Here is an 18,729-nt window from a genome sequence, read left to right as displayed (position 1 = left end):
TGAGACTTGAGCTGGTTCCTAACTTGTTGAATTGGAAGACTTCTATATAACTGGAATGGATATTCATGATTTATTTTAGTTATACATCAGATGTTATTTTTCAGTGCTGTGATTTAGTTCAGAGGTGAAATCCACTTTCATTAAAAAATTACCATATATATTTTTTAATACTAGCTGTTGAATAACACATAGCCTTTTTGACTTCCTTATGTTAAAAAGTTTCAACTTAGAGAAGTTCTCAACAGTTTAAATTATCTTTAAAAGACAAAATACTGATCATGTTTCAACAGAGCTAAAACAAGTGTTATTTTACTGCACAAGTTTCTGTAGCAAGAAGTGATACATGTTTTGTAACAAACAATGCTGATGTAACAAAATCCAGCAAATCGATCTCTCTTAAATTTTAAATAAAATAAACTGTCAATGAAATATCCTTAAGAAAAAATTAAGTGTTGGTTATTAATTCCAATTTGGGAAAAACAAGTTGGCTACATAGTTTTACTGATGTTGTCAGGTCAGAGACTATACCCAACCCTATGCAAAGGTGCAGTGAGAATACTTACAGAAAGCTCACTGTGTGTTTTTCTAAACCAAAGTGTTTCCTGTGCAGTATTTCTCATTACTGGCATCTTTAAAGTATTATATTATTTACAGCATTATGTACTAGAACAGAGGCCCAATTTAATTAAATAAACATTTCAGTATTTATGTTCTTGAAGATATTTTATAAAAATAATCAAAACACATTCTTAGCTTTAAAGCAGATTTTCGTCTTTTAGCAGGGAAATATATATATATATATATATATATATATTTGCACATACATGTCTGGGAGCATTTATTTTTTCCAAAAGAAATAATGTCAGCAATGGTACAGTGATGGGAAATTTAATGACAGGTTTTGTAAATAGTATGGCTCAATCAAAAATATGTGCATTGTTGTAGTTGCAGAAGAGCCTAGAAAAGGTTTTTAAAGGACGGTTATGGGGCTCTTTAATGGCATGCTGCAAAATCTGAAATGTGTTCTTCAAACAGCAGCAATCATTAAAGCTTTTAGAGCAAAGAAATGCCATGACAAGACTTGAGTCTTTGAAAGATTATTCCATCTAAATGATTGACATGTTGGAGAGGAAGGGAAACCAGTCTAGAGAAAAACCTTTCCAATGAACGACACCCTGAACCAGGGCTGAAGGAGTGAGATTTGGAAAATCGGTTTGAATATGAGATGGCAGTCTCCTTTATCAAGATTTTTTCTTTGATTGAAGCCTTTTCTGCTCTACTCAGGTACAACTGTCTTCTCTTTGTTGCATCTCCACTGGATCTTCAGCTTACAGTCACGTGGAAAAGGAAGACGATGCTACTAACACTAATATCTCTGGCTTATCACATAGACATCTTTTTTCTTAGAAAATTTGACAATGTCTGAAATGTTCCTAATTGTTTTCTTACTGCTACTTGTTTCTTGGTCTCCATAGGTAATGGGAGTATAAAAAGTTCAACTCTACAGTATTAAACTGGAGAGTGAGTGGGAAAATAAGTTAAAGAAAAAACTTATAAACATATAGACATATAGAAAGATGTTCTTATAAACATATAGAAAGATGTTCAAAACATTAAGCATGTTTTTAAAGTTCTCTTGTTCCTCATATATTCTGTTGAGTGTAGAATAAGACATTTGGTAATACACCACGCTGGCTGCACTGCGAAGGAGAAGACATTCCAGTACACTAGTGGTGGAAGCGTTAGTTGGCATCAACCCTGTGGAGAGCAATTTGGCAATAAAATCAAAATTTTAAATTCACATTCTCACTGACCTAGCAATTAACTTTTGCATGTACTCACACTTATGAAAAATGAATATATAAGAATTTCACACACCAGAAGGGCAACTATAATCTGCAGTAATATTAATGGAAGGGCTATTTGCCTGGTATTATTGCTTTGTGCTATGTATAACTGCTAAGATACTGCAATTTATCACATAAAATGTACAGGGATTCAATGCTGACCTAAAATTTAAAATAATTAACTCACTACAAAAATAATTTTAATTTTAAATGTTTGCCCAAAGGAAATAAATTGATAGATGTTAAAAAATAAGTGATAGACTATATAAAGCCTATTATGCCATTATCAATAAGTCTTCTGTATCAAAAACTAAATAGCTTTTAACATCATTATGTAGGCTACCAAAATTGTATTGAGAAGAAAAAGACACCATATTATCTGTAAGATTACCTGTAACAAAAATTATTGATAATAGTTAATCCTGAGAATTGGAATTGCAAGACTATGTTAGTAGGAAGATTCAGCTTTCATTATATTCTTTTTGTGTAGTGATCTTAAAATTTGTTTTATTGTATACATTTAAAATGCACAATATGATGTTTTGATGAACATGTGAAGATACTTCAAAGAATTCATGGAAGATGAAATTAGAAGATAAGCTTATTTTGATGCAAAAAAGTTTAGTAAAGTGATTAATATAGTTAAGCAAATTAACATATCTTTCATCTAATACAATTATTTTTCTTAATCTAGTATTTTGACAAATTCCCAGGACACAATACGATATCATTAATTGGAGTCCCCGTGTTCTACATTAGATCTGCAGACCTACTCATATTACATTAACTACAACTTCTTTGAACCCTTTGATCTATATTTCCTCATTGGACATTCTTCACCTCACACCAAATAACTACCATTTTACTCTCTGTTCACAGGTTCTCCCATTTGTTTTAATACCCCACATACAACTGTAATCATGCTGTATTTTTATTTTGATGTCTGACTTATTTGACTTATAATGTTCTCTAGAGTCATCCACAATTTTGCAAATGGCAGGGTCTCATTTTCTAAGGCTGAATATTTCTCTCATTTCTTTCTATTGTATCTTCTGTGATAGAAGAATACTCAGTAAACACTTATATAGATATTAAGGATATGCAAACTTAAAATGGCCCATGATTTATGAAATATAATAAAATGTGTTATTTTAAATTTCTTACTGCAAAAGTAGCCAAAAAATTTAAAGGGATATGTCTAAATATTATTTGTAGAAAACACATTTGTAAACTGCTGGAAAATTGAAATTCACTCATTTATTTTTTCTCTAAAATCCAATGACTATTTATAATTCAAAATATTTGCTTCAATTAGTTTTAATGAGTTAGCTTTACATATCATATTTGCAGAGCAGGTGGCTTTCATAAGATCATTTATTCAAAATCAGTAAAACACTCCAAAAGTGAGAGAAGAAAACAACAGAGTTGATTATTAATTTTAAATTAATAACATCTATATCATTTTGCTATCACTTGAAATTCAAAAAGTAAAATGTGAAATATACTCTACTACTTCCAACTTAGATTCTGTGTTCTAAATAACTTTGTAAAAGATGTTGAAGGTCCTTTCTCAGACAAAATAAAATTAAATTAAATTTAAATGATCCAAAATAGGTAAGCATTTTAAATACATGCAAATAAAACTAAAATCATGAAAAGAAAAATGTCATTATCAGCAAATATATATATATAGGATTCTTCCAAGAAAATATGTGATTGCTTGTATATTTGAAAAATTAGTGATCATTACTGCACAAAATTCAAATATTTTTCAACCTTAAAAATCCTTTTTTAAAGATTAAAAAAAAGATTGTGTAAGCACCTATACATAAAAATATGAAGGAAATAATTTTGACTCCCAGATCTATACATATCTCTTATTTCCCTCTGACAAACAAAACAAAACACACAAACAAAAAAAATCCTATGAGGTAGCAGTATCATCTTTCCATGTGGAAAGAAAAAAGACACAAACATTATTGTGTGACTCAGGGAAGCACTTAGCAAAGTAGCTCAGTCAGGTTTACATCTGAGGCCAGGAAGCCCAGGGAATTTCCATGGACTCTGAATCTGGTCTCTTCTCTCCTTACCTACTTGGTGGAGTTCATACTAAACTCAATTGGCAACCCCTGGAATTCTGTTTCTTGCAGTTCTTCTCTTCAATGAACCTCGTAACACATACCCATAGAATCAGAGTTGATAAAGCCTCAAAAAGACTTTTGTGTTCATTAATTTTAATTCTTTTAACTGAGTGATTAATAATCTGGGGAGAGATATAACTCATTCAAGTCATATTTTATGCAAGTACAACTTGGGAGTGGGGGCAAGAATGGAGTTGAGCATTACATTTAGGACTATCTAATCCTTCCATAATATATTCTCTTGCATTGGAACCTTTGACTTATCTTTCAGAATACTGCAACCTCTTAATTTTGTAGAATTCTAACTTCTCTCTTCATATTTCTTTTTTATTTTAAAGAATTATTTATCTAACTGAGAGGCAGAGTTACAGGCAAAGGGAGAGACAGAGAGAGCAAGATCTTCTATCTGCTGGTTCACTCCCCGAAAGGCCACAATGGCCAGAGCTGGTGCAATCTGAAGCCAGGAGTCTGGAGCTTCTTCTCAGTCTCCCACATGGGTGCAGGGCCCCAGGTACATAGACAATCTTCTACTGCTTTCCCAGGCCACAGCAGAGAGCTGGATCAGAAGTGGAGCAGCCAGGACTTGACCTAGTGCCCATGTGGGATGCCGAAGCTGCAGGCAGAGACTTAACCTACTATGCCACAGTGCTGGTGTCCACTCTTCACCTTTCTAAGTATGCTTTTTTTACATTAATTAGGTTTCCTACTTTCTTCTACATATTTATCTCAATTCTGATTCTCTTCCCACCAAATGAAAAGCAGTTTCTGCCAATCTATTACTGATACTTACTTCAAGTCTTAGTCCATCTTTTTTGTTTGGGAAATCAGTAAAATCCATTTCTACCATGACAATTTCTGATTCTCCCAAATCCTCAGAATGTGTGACCAATGCAGTTATATTTACTAGAATATTTTCCTGACTGAATAATTTTATACCTTTCCATTCTCAGAGATCAAACCTTCCAACTCATTGAGGTCTTAAAGGCAAGTGCTCCAAACAAATATCTGAGTAAATTTCTTGACTTCTGATCACAGTTAGAGGAAACCATTTAAACACTCATTCTAAAGATCTGCCACAGTTAGGACAGCATTGTGCCTCATACAAACCAACAGAATGTTTTCATATATAATTTGAGCTCACACATTAAAAAGATAATTGGGCTAAGATCAACATTTCCCAGCAGATTTCACTTTTTGACATTTTGAACACTGTCATTGCTGATCATTCAATAGTAGAACTTTTGTTATATGTTATACAACTGGATAACAGGTATTAACCCCATTTTGCATGAAATGAAAGGGTAAGCGTCCTGTTTAAAATTACTGAGCTGGGGATGGTGCTATGGCGTAGTGGTTTGAGTTGAGACCTGCAGTGCCCGCATCCAATGTAGGTGCCTGTTAGAGTCCCTGCTACTCCGCTTCCGATCCAGCTCCCTGCTAATGTGCCTGGGAAGGCACAGGAAGGTGCAAGTCTCTGGGCTGCTGCACCCACATGGGAAACCTAGAAGAAGCTCCTGGCTTTCGCTTGGCCCAGTCCCAGCCACTGTGACATTTGGGGAGTTAACCAGCAGATTGAACATCTCTCTCTGTCTCTCCTCTCTCTGTAGCTCTTTCAAATAAATAGATAAATCTCATTTTTTAAAAAAAAATTACTGAGCTAATAAGTTGTTGAGATAAAATCCTGAAAATTAAAAAAAAATTAATTCCTGAAATTCAGACACCAAATCTATAATCAATACTGCTCCCTGTGTTAGATAAAAGAGTAATCAAAATGATATACACTACCACTTTTGCTACTTTTGCTCTCTGAAAGGGGCCAGGTAAGCAGCTTCTTTAACTTAACAGTTATCACACCCCTAATAAAAACCAGTTTCACCAGCACCATCCAAATGCCATACTTAAGCAAAATAAATCAAGCTTGCTTCCAACAAACCAGAGCAATTGTGTTTTTGTCACAGCACTTCAGTCACATTCATTTTAGCTCAGATTCTGTTGTGTCACCAGAGACTGAATTTCTGTTAGCACTGTAATGAGATGGGAAAAACACAGCATTCATTTGAAGTGCTTAGGTGAATTTTAGAATCAAAGTTCCTTTAAAATAACTTAGACACTGGGAAGTAAATGCAGCAATTAGAGAACCAATGTCAGAATGAAATAGTTCAAGCTGGGAAGACTCAGTAGGAGAAAAATAATGACAGTCTCCAGGGGGAGGAATATTGAAAATTTTCATCATAACTCAGTGTAAGTCAATCACTCTAACTTTCATATTGCATTGCATTTTTTTTTTTTTTTTTTTTTACAGGCAGAGTGGATAGTGAGAGAGAGAGACAAAGAGAAAGGTCTTCCTTCTGCCGTTGGTTCACCCTCCAATGGCCGCTGTTAGGAAACTGGCACAGTTGTAGCCAGGTGGCTGCATGGCCCAGCTACCTGAGCCAGGCTCCACCCCCACCCTAATGGGATTCGCTGCTCCTGCTTCCCTGCCCGCCCTCAGGCAAAGTTTTAAAAGGGCCTGTTCCTGAACACGTGCTCTCTCTTGCCCCTTCTCTCCAGCTCTCTCTCTGGGTTCCTCTCTCCAGCCTCCTCCTCTGGTTTCTTGGCTCTTGGCCCTTCTCTCCTGCTCTCTCTCGGTTCCTCTCTCTCTAGCCTCCTCCTCTGGTCTCTTGGCTCTACTCTCCTCTCTCCGCTCTATCTTCTCTCCTTGCTAGCTCCTCTCCTCTCTGTTTCTCTCTCTTATACTCTCTTTCTCTCTTTTTCCTTCACCGCCCCTTCACTCCGGTCTGTAGGGTGTTCCCCTATAAACGCTTTCCCTTACTCCGGTGTGCTTTGCGACGGCTAACATTAAGATATAACAGCCACCATGGCTGGCGCCGACTGGGACTAGAACCCGGTGTGCCGGTGCCGCTAGGTGGAGGATTAGCCTATTGAGCCAAGGCGCCATTGATTCTTTCTTAACGCTACAACTACCCACAGCAGATCATTTGGGTGAGGGAAGAAATGTCAAAATTGCCTTAACAGCAAAATAAATTATTTTCTCATTACCAATTTAGTTTACATACTTTAGTCACATACTAACAAGACTACACTAAAGAATGAGAAACACACCAGTTTTAAATGTTTCTAAATAGTATAGTAAATATTTTTAAAATCTCATCTCATTTGTATTATTTAATATAAATCCAAGTAACCACTCTTTTGTACTGCTTTTTATTTTATTATTATTATTATTTTTAATTTGAGAGTTAGAGAGATTAGTTCTGTGGACAGGGTGTTGTGCGTGTGTGTGTGTGTGTGTGTGAGAGAGAGAGAGAGAGAGAGAGAGGCGGAAAGAAAGAGATCTCCTATCAATTGGTTGTGAAAAATAATTGAACAATTCAAAGGAAATTTTAGGAAAGTAAGCACAAAAGAAAATACGAATTGAAAGAATATTCAGGGTCATGTATTCATTAGGCTTGGAAAATAGGTTTTATCTTTTCTGTCAGTTATTTACACATGTTGGCTATACACTTAGGGTACAAAAGGCTTTAGATATTAATATTTTAGTCCCAGTGTTTCATTTAATCTGTTTCACAGACTTGTTCTGTCACCTTAAATATTTGGTATTTAAAGAGAAAATTGTTCTAAAATTTGAATTTATCTCTTTCATATACTCAAAAGAACACACACAAACTGCTGTTATAATCATAAAATAAAAGTTTTAAAAGAAAGCATCTGTAAACATGTTATATCAGAAAATTCTGCAGTATTTAAATTGCCTTTCACTGATTCCACAATGCTGAGTTTTATGTTTTATCTTGTCATATGTCATTGAAGAATTTTAAGGGAATACATTCATCCTAAAATAATTCATATCACATTATTGAAACTAAACACAAATGAACTTTGGTTCAAACACAATGATAACTAAATACTTTTGCAGAATCAAATTTGCTGTCTATTCCTTTAACATTCAAACAATAAAACTGGAATTCATAATACAAGTTCTTATTTGATTTTTAAAACTCAAAAGTGTAGTGCATATTTCCTGTGATATATTTTCTGCTTTGTAAGCAAATTATCTAAAATAATTATTTCTTCATAGAAGTCTGTGATTTCAATTGTATCCAGATCCTGAAATAACTGAGTTTCTATTTCATCTAGTACCCCATTAAACATTTCTTACAGAAAAAAAAAAGTCTGTCAATTGGGGGAAAAAAGTATTAACAAAGGAAATGAATTTTCCATTAATTGCATACATTAGTTGTTCACAATCTACTATGTGGTTGTGATAGTCCAGAAGATTCCCAGGTTCTTAACTGAAATTATCCATAGGTTCTCTTATTTGATTTAACTGTTGTGTACACACTAAGTTCATTGTGAAAAACTTCACATTTAGCAACTGAGTTCTTCATATCGTAGTTAAATTATGTGGGTATAGCAGTTCGTCCTGAGTTAATAACTGGCTCATAATTTTTTTAATCTTAACATACAATGTTTTACAAATAATCAGTGGTGGCAAAGAAATCACATTAGGTGCCCTTTAATCTTGACTTGAGGAGACAAAAATTACATTTTCACAGCAGAAAAAATATAAATTATAAATGTTCTGAGCTGTAAATTTAAAAAAGTTGGGTTCTAAGTCTACCTCTTCCTTTATTTGTAATGTTGAATATGTCAGTTTACCTCTTTATATCTTAATAATAAAAATGGTAGCTTTGTAAGTCTTTCAACTTTAACTGATATTATTTTTATCACTTTTTCTTATGTGACTCCACAATTTATTTACCATCACAACTGTGATAAATTTGTGTTCATTTTTAATGACATGGTTATTTTGGCATCAGAAACTTTCAATAATTCACATGATGTCTTTAGAATAATAGTACTAGAAGAGGTGGAAGAGTCTGAAAAACTGAATTATGTACTTTAAGGTTTCAGTGCTATTAGAAATGCTAAAACTTAGAAAAATTAATTTGTAACTAGAAATTGTTTTATTTTTTGTGATATGTGAGATGAGATTGAGATAGTCCCTATCTTTAAAAATACAAAGAGTTGAGCTATAACTCAATAGAAAAAACAAGACAAAACACAAAAACCTCTCTTTGGTTACACATGATACTTTTCATAATGCTTCTGGAAATATTTGGGAGCACTTGAATCTGTTCAGGTACCCAGGAAATCATCTCATATTTAATATAATGAAATGTTATTTAAATAAAAAATTCTAGAAAGCAATAATACCTTTTTAAAATTCATACTGTCACTCACATATATCTTCCCATAAGTAATAATTTTAATCACCACAAATTTTTTTCTGGTTCTGTAATTTTAAAGCCTGAGGACCAATAACACCTCTCAGCAAAGACTACACCATCGTAAGTAAATTTTTACTTGACACTGAAATTAAAGTACCCACGTGCATTAAAACACTGATTCTAAACTCCAACTATTCCCCTTATCTGGTTTAATTTCTGGAAAGCTCCTGCTTAACTAATACTTTCAAATATGAAATTAAATATTTGAGAAAAACATTAAATGATACATTTAAAAGTGAGTTTCTCATGAAATATTCAATTTCATTACTGTTATTTCATAAATGCAGACTCTTGCAAATAGTGATACATTAGAAGACCTATTTATGGCTCAGATGCATTGTTAGATATTATTATCCCATATTAGCTCTCTGAAGAGGAACTCAGGTTTTTTGTTTTTTTTTGTTTGTTTGTTTATTTTTTTGCCCTCTGGTGACTGCTTCTGCCAGTGTAACAACTCTCAAAAGCAAGAGAACTTCATTCAATCTACCTCCCATCACCTGTGTGATCATAGTCATTATCAGGTGGTAATAGATGATGGGATATTCTCCTTCCTGAGCATTTAACAGTTACAAGAATGACACAGAGAAGATTCCCACCCCTCATAAAAGTTTACATAGATATTTAAACTTGGATTAACAATCAGGAAAAAGATTTGGTCACCCAGATTAAATGAAATGCTTTCATCTTTTTCCTTGTCCCAAATGCATTTGCTTTAAAATTTGGATATATTCACATTTGCTACATTAAACTTTCAGAAATGCCCTTTTTCTAGTAAACACAGCACCTATAATGCTGTAATTTGTGAAAAGCACATACAATTACATGGCTCCTTCCTTTCTAGCAAGATCTCAAATTTTGGGTCTTTGCAATTTGAAATGTTAACTACTTAGAACCATGACTGGCATAGAAGTTATATGGGAGTCATGTCAGATCTGTTGAAAGCCACTTGTGAGAAAATAAATAGAGGTGGTAGCCACAGGATATCAGTTTCTTTAGGTCATCATAAATTATTAATATGACACTGAGTAAAATAGGGAAAAATGTCAAGTTTTATACCTATGTGGTCAAATTCACGTAACGAAGCACTTTTTGGAACTGCTTCAAAATAACAGTGATCAAAAGGAATTCCAGCTTAAGGAACACTTTGGAAAAGAAGATGGCTGCGATCTCTAAAGATTAAGTCTAGGGGCCAGTGTTGTGCCAATGCAGGCAAAGCAGCCACCTGTGACACCAACATCCAACATGGAAGCTATTTCATGTCCCTGCTGCTCCACTTCCAATCCAGCTTCTTGCTAACGATCTGGGGAAAGTAGCAGAAGATGGCCCAAGGACCCCTGTACCTATATGGGAGACCAGGATGACACTCCTGGCTCCTGGTTCCAGTCTGGTCCACCCATGGTCATTGTAGCCATCTGGGGAGAGGACAAGCAGATGGTGGATCTCTCCCTATTGTCTCTTCCTCTCCCTCTGTAATTCTAACTTTCAAAACAAACAAATATTTTTTAAAAAAATCTTGCACTAATACATTTTAGATGAAGAAAAAGTAGGTTTTATGGCTTTAACTTCTATAAAACAGTTATGCTTTTTTTATTTTTCAAATTTATTATATAGCCTTTTTGGAGAGGTCCATTTCCTTGCATTAGAGACAAGAGGAGCCTCCCTACTTTGACTAGCTTCTACGTCTCACAGGCTGATGTATAAGGAGGCTATAATATCAAACATGGATACATAGAACTCTGGAATGAAATTAAAGATGAGTATTTTAGTTATGGGGGTTGATATAGATGGAAATGCACTCCATATAGCTTATGTATCTATTTCTAATAGGTAAAGAATAACTCAAGTTGTATCAATAGTCTTATGGTATGTCATGGGATTTAATTTGTTAATGCAAAATAACTTTGATGAAATAACTTAATTATTAAAAATTCTTTTAAAAGTATATATATACATATATACATAATAAAGCTATTTAAATTTTTTCACATAGCCACCATATTGAAGCACTGCAATTTGCTGTATTGAATCCCAATGAAAAAGATTAATTTAAAAACCTGCTAAAGAGTCTTGGGAAAAAAAAAAAACCTGATAATATTTATGAGAACCATTCTAACAATATACCCTTGAATGTCCAAAAATCATAAAATGGCAGAACACAATAGAAAAGAGATGGGTAGGGAGGAGATGGGACATTGTTCATAACAGTTTTTATTCACAAATGCTAAGAGTAAGGGGTTTTATATAGTTCATTACTTTTTAAAATGCACCTGCGTCTAATGTAGAGTTATTGATCAAAAATATTCAGAAAATAGAATTCTGCAGCGATCTACTGCTTTGAGCTTCCGACTAGTCTCTTTCCTGCTATAAAGTGCTAAGAAGTTCATACAACATATTAGCACAGCCTTCTAACACTAATAAACAAAAATATCATGTCAGAAACACACAGCTCTCTCTTATTTAATGCTTATATCTTCAGCAATAAAAGAGAGATGAATAAATCTAAGGGGCTGAAATTAGAATTTCAAGAGGCTAAATAACATAAATATATGGGTCTATTTAAATCAAGAGAAATAAACTTCCAACCTGTGAGTAAAATTTATATATATATATACACACATGATCATTAAAGATTAGTTCATCAAAATATGTGTGGTACCATGAATTCAACAAATCATGATAATTAAAATTTCTCAGCCTCATAAGACTCTAGATTAGTTTTTGATGAGGGAGGGAGGGATTCACAAGACTGCTATAAAACTTTATTTTAGCGAAGCAAACTTATATAGGGTCGAATTATCTTTACACTGCTTATTCAGTAAGACGAATTTTCATCGCCTTCATTTTAATCAAAAATATTCCTTCCATTTTGTCTAGAGTGAGACAAACTCCAAAAAACCCTGGCTAGTTTAAGGTCTTCCTCCCTTCTTCATCTGGGGAGCCCTCTGCCCTGCACTGACACCCTCTGGTCCTTGCTGCTAAGTCAGTTTTGAAAGCACACCACTTTCACCTCTGTCTTAAAGGCAATGAAGGTTTCCTAACTCTCAAGAAAAAAAGAAGTTTAAAGAAATAGATAGTCACCAAACTCAACACATTTCTAATAGTCTTACTTAATAGGACATACAAAATGAAACAAATTTTCACAAGCAATACTTTTGAATTATTCTCATTGCGTAACATATCCAATTAGATGTTCGTGATTTAACTTGATGTCTCTAACTGAATAGTCTCGGGACTCTTAGGTTCCAAGTCAGTTAATCGCTGAAGTGCTGCTCACCGTTGGGAATGTGCTATTTCACCCATCTTTTTAAAAGTTCCACACTGTAGCTTTTCAGATGTGTTTCTGAAAGTACTCTGGTGTGTTTGTAAATACTGGCATTCAGTTAACATATTGTGGTAATGTCTTTTTCCTAACTTTCAATAATTCTAATACTTTATTTAGTTGTCTATAAAATCAAAGAGAAATTTAAATTAGCAATTTATTTCTCCATTCCTCACTTTTCAGAAGTTTAAAGTAAGAACAAGTTAAGGGTTCCACTAATCCCTGCTGAAAAATGTTGGTACTTATACTGTAATCAACATCTCACTTTCTATTTTCAAACATGTTTCAATACTATCTTCTTACTTTCAGGATAAGTTGCTTTCAAATTCTTTTTATACAACATTTTCTCTCTTAAACTTTTAACTATGAATTTATTCTTGGTTTCCTTAACTAGACTTAGTTGCTGCATGTAACATCCTTTAAAAAAAAAAAAAAAAAACTCCTTTTCTTTGACTATCCTTACATAGGCATGTTGATTTTTCTATCTGAGTCACAGAAAATATATGTTGGTCAAATTTTTAACTCAATATACTTGTCCACACAGAATTTATAATAATTTACACATAAAATAAAATATATATGCAAAGAACCATGTGTGAGTTGCTCAGAAGTGCCTACAGGCACTTAACAAATAATGACCTAATCATTACTAATTATTTCACATATAAGGTCACAATATTAATCATGCTGAACTCCTTTAGGCTCACTGTGATGTTCATAAGTATGTCTGTAGTTCTGTTGCAATTCAATAGTAAGCCATTACACTTCCACTAATTTTTAAATATGGGTCACTATAACTGTTCTGTATTTTTTTAATGCTGGTATTCCAACAAACAGCTCCTCTCTCTTCCTTTTTTCCACAGGTAAAATTGAGAACTGAAGTAGAAGAATGAGTCCTCTCAATGATTTTCTCTCTCAAATTAAGAAACAAATTAAATGAATGCAGGTAAAATGTTATATACACACAGTTTAAAAGTTTCTTACTTCTAAATCTGAATTTAAGTTACCACATTAGATTTATTTACCATACTGCAGAGGTAATACAATTTAAAATGCAATAACCCTAAAAGATGTAGGTGAGCCTTCTCCATTCCAAAATGAAATGAGTTACCATGACTTAAAAATTCCCAGATTGTCAGAGGAATTCTCAGCTCATTGCACATCTTCTTCATTTATGTGTAAGTTATTATTTTTCCCATTTGTTCTAATAACATGAAGGATGTCTGACCCTAGTCTTACATTTCCTTTGGAATCCATCACATTCCTATAAAACATTTAGAAACAAAACAGCGTAAAGCAAGGCACTGTTTTTCTGTCTCCCGAACTTTGTAGAACTCCACTTAGAGAACATCCCCACTGAATTTTCACAAGTTACTGCACTGCCAGATGCCCATTAGCTGGTCTCTATTCTCCAAGACAAACTGCTCAATCACCAGACACACAGTGGGTACCTGAGACCAACATCTTCTGTTTCTGAACATTTAGTTTCTTTGGTAGGAACACGCTTCTCCTATCCGGGCATTTTATCTCCTTCCCATTTATTTGAATGAACTGCTTACCCTTCTTTTAGGTGGGATTAGGTGACACGCATATAGGTTACATTTACTCTGGCTTCAACTTTTCAACATAAAATCCCAGCAGACACAAATAGCACGTATTTTTTTTTTTTTTTTAACACACACGCACACACACGCGCGCGCTTCATCTTACAGTCTTTGCATTCTGCCAACACAGCCAGAAAGGATGGCTTTGCAGAGGCGAGTGTGTCAGAAATCCTAAGTGGCTGGGAGACGGAGAGCACAATCCTAGAAAAAGCAGTCACTGGCGAAGGAATGTCAGCCACTTACCAATGAGATGCCAGCCTCCCCTGTCCTTCCTCTCGGACTCTCAATCCCTGGCTCCCATCCTCCTGCCCGTCGGCACAGTTCCGAGAGAGCGGCTCCTGGGGTCCTCCTCAGCCTGTGGCGGAAGAGAATTGCGGAGTTTTTAATCATTCAGAGGGAATCCTCCAGCTTGCCCTGCCTCTCCCAGAAGAGGGGGCCCAGGTAACGCATCGTTTCCGCCCCGAGCTTTAACGGCACTTTGGCGGCCGCCTCCTCGCAGTTGGGCTCCCCCACGCTGTACTTGGTTATATGGGGAAGTAGGTGCGGCGCCTCCTCCGGCGGGTGCGTTCGGGGCTCGAGCGTTCTCCTCCAATGCGTCCGCGCGCCCCGCGCCCCGCGCCTCTGACTGGCTGTGTCCTCCCGGAGCGGTCCCTCGCCCCTCCCCGCTCGCCCGCGCGGTCGCCGTCGCCCGCGCCCCGCGCCTCACTGCCGCTCGCCGCCAGGGTCCATTTAGCAGCTCCCCTGGCTTTTCTAAAGGACTGTGTGCCGCCCGAAGGGTGCCCTGTGCACCTGCGCTAGTCAGCCGGCGTACCCCTTCCCGCCTAAGTACGGAGGGCCCGGCCCCTCTCCCCGGCGTCTCGGCTCGCCACCTCTTGGTATTTAACATTCACAGACTACAAAGCGTTTGCCAAGGCGCTGGCTCGAGGCTGCACCGGGAGCTCGCAGCCCGAGTCGCCCCGGCTCCTGCTCCTTCCTGCCGCTGTCGCTCCCTTCCCTCCTCGCTCCCTCTCGGAGTCTCTGGCTTCCACCGCGGACGGCGGCAGCCCCGGCTGAGGCGCTCGCCCAGGTGGGCTGGAGAGCGGACTTTCTCACTTTGCAGAAATTTTCTCAGGTCCTGCCTGGGAAGCGCTTCTCTTTTGTTTACGCACTTGCGAGTTTGAGCTCAGGACTAAGAGGCGCCTACGGTATTTATTTCTCTCGGGTGTTTTGTGTGGTTCCTGTCAGTTCTTAAAAAGCCGAGGGAAGAGTCGGCTTAGTGTCAGACAGCAGCCCCTCTCTTTCCCTGAATTTTTATATCACAGAGGCTGTAATATAGCACAGGTAGTAAATCCACAGTGTGGCAGCTTTAGTGCCATTGTTCTGCCAGTCCTCCCGCTACTTTCTTTTCCTTTCTGTCTTTTGAGTCACTCTCCAATTCCCTCGATTCCTCTGACGGTGCTTGAGTGTTGGTTAAGTAAATTATATTGCATTTCCTTTGCGATCTGTTTCTGTGGGGAATGTGGTTCGCACCTGCATTGAACGGGAAGGAAATCCCACGTACTGCTTCTCCGTTTGTGTGTCTGTGCATGCAACTGTGTGGGAGTCTCGGAGCACCCCTGTCGCCTGGTGTCCGTTTCCCAGGTGTGCTGGAGTCTGGCCGGACCGTGCACTGACGCCCAGGACCCTTGAATCCCCCAGCGCGGTCTGACTGGCACTAATTGGCAAGGAGAGTATGGTGCCATGCAGCCTGTAGCTGGAAGCCGTCTACCGCTAGCTCTGTGTTCCTTCGCTCACATCTCTTCTGGTAATTAAAACTGGTCTTTTTCCTGTCTCTTGGCTGCTTCTCATTCATCCACGATGTTGTGCAAACACCCAGTCTGCTTTTAATGGCTACCCTCAGGATCTAGGCTGATTTCTTGTTCCATCGCGAAGACAAATGTCTGTGTTCGCATTTAATGCTTCTCTACCCTTCCATACTTTTTATTTTCTTGTTCCCGCTTTGCAGTAATTAGGTTATTTTCTTTATGTGTTAACTGAGGGATTTGTGTGGAGATTCCACTTCTCTGGGCTTTTTTCTCTGCTTCACTGGCTCTACTCCTGCGTCAGGCAGTTGGTTCACAGAGAGAATCACCATGGCTTTTATAACCTCTTCAAATATATCACACGATAGACTCACAGTGTAAGCTTTAAAGCATTCCTTATTGTGCAATGAGGTTTTTCCTTGAAAGGTTTATCATAACCAATCACCTGTAGTCTTAAGGCAAGGTACAGAAGGTGAGCTCACCGATGGTTTTTATCCTTTCCTGAAACACCTGTTATTCCACACGACTGGATCATTTTGGCTTTGGGGGTCATTACATTAGATATTTTTACAGATTTCTTTCAACCAAGTTTATTCTGCAAGACATATAAGTTGGTCAATCGAAATTTATTTAATTTAAAAATTAGTAAACAAAAACCAGGTCAATGAAATCAAGATAAAGGGTAAAGAGATAAGATGCAGTCAAGAATGAGATTTATACAGGAAACTTCACTGACCTTTGGTTAGGAATGGCCCAAAGTTTAGTTTTAAGGTGCTAGAAGCCAGCATAGAGGAGGAAACACTATCAGTCACGTGATTGATGGCTCCCTCTCACAATGAACATGGATGATGTAGATGGATTCAAACTTTCCCCTTTGTAAATCAGAGAATTCCAAGGTTTATGATGTTCTGACTTTTTTAAGGGGAGTGATATTATCACAAGAATAGGTGTGAACATATGTTGAAACAAGTAGATAATTTAGTAGCACTTCTCTTTTTGAAGTATTCCCATAATTTAGATGGAAAGGAGAGATTGAATCTGTTGAGTTAGGAAGAGTATGATCCATTTCTATCAGTTTAAATTTATATTTAGCTTCAAGTCATTATTTGAGGGTGACTAGGTTACCTGTTTAACTTTCATGAGAACCAAGAAAAAATAACTTTTTATTTGTATTTCTTCTATAACTTACAATGGTTCATTTCATAATAGTACTCAATTATAAATCACATGTTAATATATATGTATATAATAGGCAATACTAGTTTATCTGATCCATCTCTCTGAAAAATGGAGTATTATGTTATTAGGGAATTTATTTTAAGCCATATTTTTTTAAAAGTTGTTTTTGGAAAGTGCGGGTTACATGGATCAGGTACACTTTTGTATCCTATCACATTCACAGTGTTCAGGTATAAACAGGTCAGTGGCAGACGTTATGGAAACAGCAGAGGTTAATGTAAGCAAAAAAACTATGGCAAAATAGAACCAAAAAATTCCTTGTAGGAGTTCAGCCTAAAAGAAATAAACTAAAATATGTTCTCCAAGAACCTATCAAATCTTTTCACATGTGATAACTAACTGTTCTATTATTGTCATGTGAAAATGAGATCATTGTCTTAAGATTGTCTTTAAAGGAAATAAAACTATTCATGTGTCAGAGAATTCCAACACTGTTTATTTAATAAAACATCACTAAACGTTCACTTTGGGGTGGGCGCTGTGGCACAGTGGGCTCAGCTGCCACTCAGAATGCTCAGGTCCAATCTCGGAGCACCTTAGATGGAATCCTGCCCCTGCTTCCTATTGAGTTTCCTGCTGACTCCCACCCTTGGAGGCAGCAGGTGGTAACTCAAGTACTCTGGGCCTTGTTACACATATGGAGACCCAGATGTGGTTCCTGCTTCCTGGATTCAGTCTGATCCAGCCCTGGCTGTACCAGGTATTTGGAGAGTGAAGTGCAGGGTGGACCATCTCTCTTTCTCTGACTCTCATTCTCTCTCTTCCTCCCTCTCTTTTTCTCTCTGTTGTGCTTTTCAAACAAATAAAAATAAACAAGTGTTTAAAAGGGATCATGGGCTTCTATTTGATAACATCAGTGACATCTTGGAATTAACCAGTACATTCTCTACATTGATGAAATAGCATTTCTATACTGAATGGACTAAAAATATTTTTTATTAATGGAGTGAGTTGTTTTAGTGGGTCATTTTCTCCATGCTGTGGTTACAGTACCTCAACCTAGCTGTCCTGTTGCTTATCTGATCTTGTTGTCTAGCCATCTTTGTGTAAATGTCTTAATCTCTTTATCTCCCAGTCCCCAGTGGGCAAGCAGGCAGATGCAGCACATCTGTAACAGCTGAGTTACCTCTAAGCTTTTGTCGTATTTGTGTTACAGATTTTTTTAAGTCATGCCCTCCTTTCCATCTATTTGACTCATATGAGATTCTATTTAATGAATTGTAACTATTATTATATCCCACCAAACTGTAGCATAAAATGTAGGGAAATGAAGAACAACATTCAATTAAAATGTAGATCAATCATATTTCTTGTATCACCTGTTTTGCATATTGGAGCTATTTTTGATACTTGCATTTTCTTTTTTGATATTTTGCTCATCTATGTTATATTTTGTAAAGAATAATAGACATGAAAGTACTCAGATAAAAAACAAAATTAAGGAAATAAAATCTTGCTTTGTAAGTGTTTACAGGCATTTCCTCTAAATATAACATATATCAGGAAG

The 18,729-nt window shown here is 36.5% G+C and overlaps 1 protein-coding gene across 2 annotated transcripts in view; it reads right to left on the bottom strand.

Moving 5' to 3' along the window:
- The window catches only part of CNTN5 (contactin 5), a 1,376,886-nt gene extending 1,362,036 nt beyond the window's left edge, over positions 1-14,850 (bottom strand). The window contains exon 1 of one of the 2 annotated variants that reach the window (XM_089312106.1): positions 14,446-14,850. The gene's annotated coding sequence lies outside the window, so the exon portion shown is untranslated. The remainder of the gene's footprint in view (positions 1-14,445) is intronic. The other variant, XM_051820359.3, reaches the window with a different exon arrangement.
- Positions 14,851-18,729: the final 3,879 nt, after the last annotated feature.

The sequence above is a fragment of the Oryctolagus cuniculus genome, chromosome 1, assembly GCF_051225735.1.
Source record: "Oryctolagus cuniculus isolate XC-2025 breed Fujian yellow rabbit chromosome 1, ASM5122573v1, whole genome shotgun sequence".
NCBI lineage: Eukaryota > Metazoa > Chordata > Mammalia > Lagomorpha > Leporidae > Oryctolagus > Oryctolagus cuniculus.
Note: the sequence above shows the minus strand (reverse complement) of the source record. Positions and strands in the feature narration are given on the sequence as shown.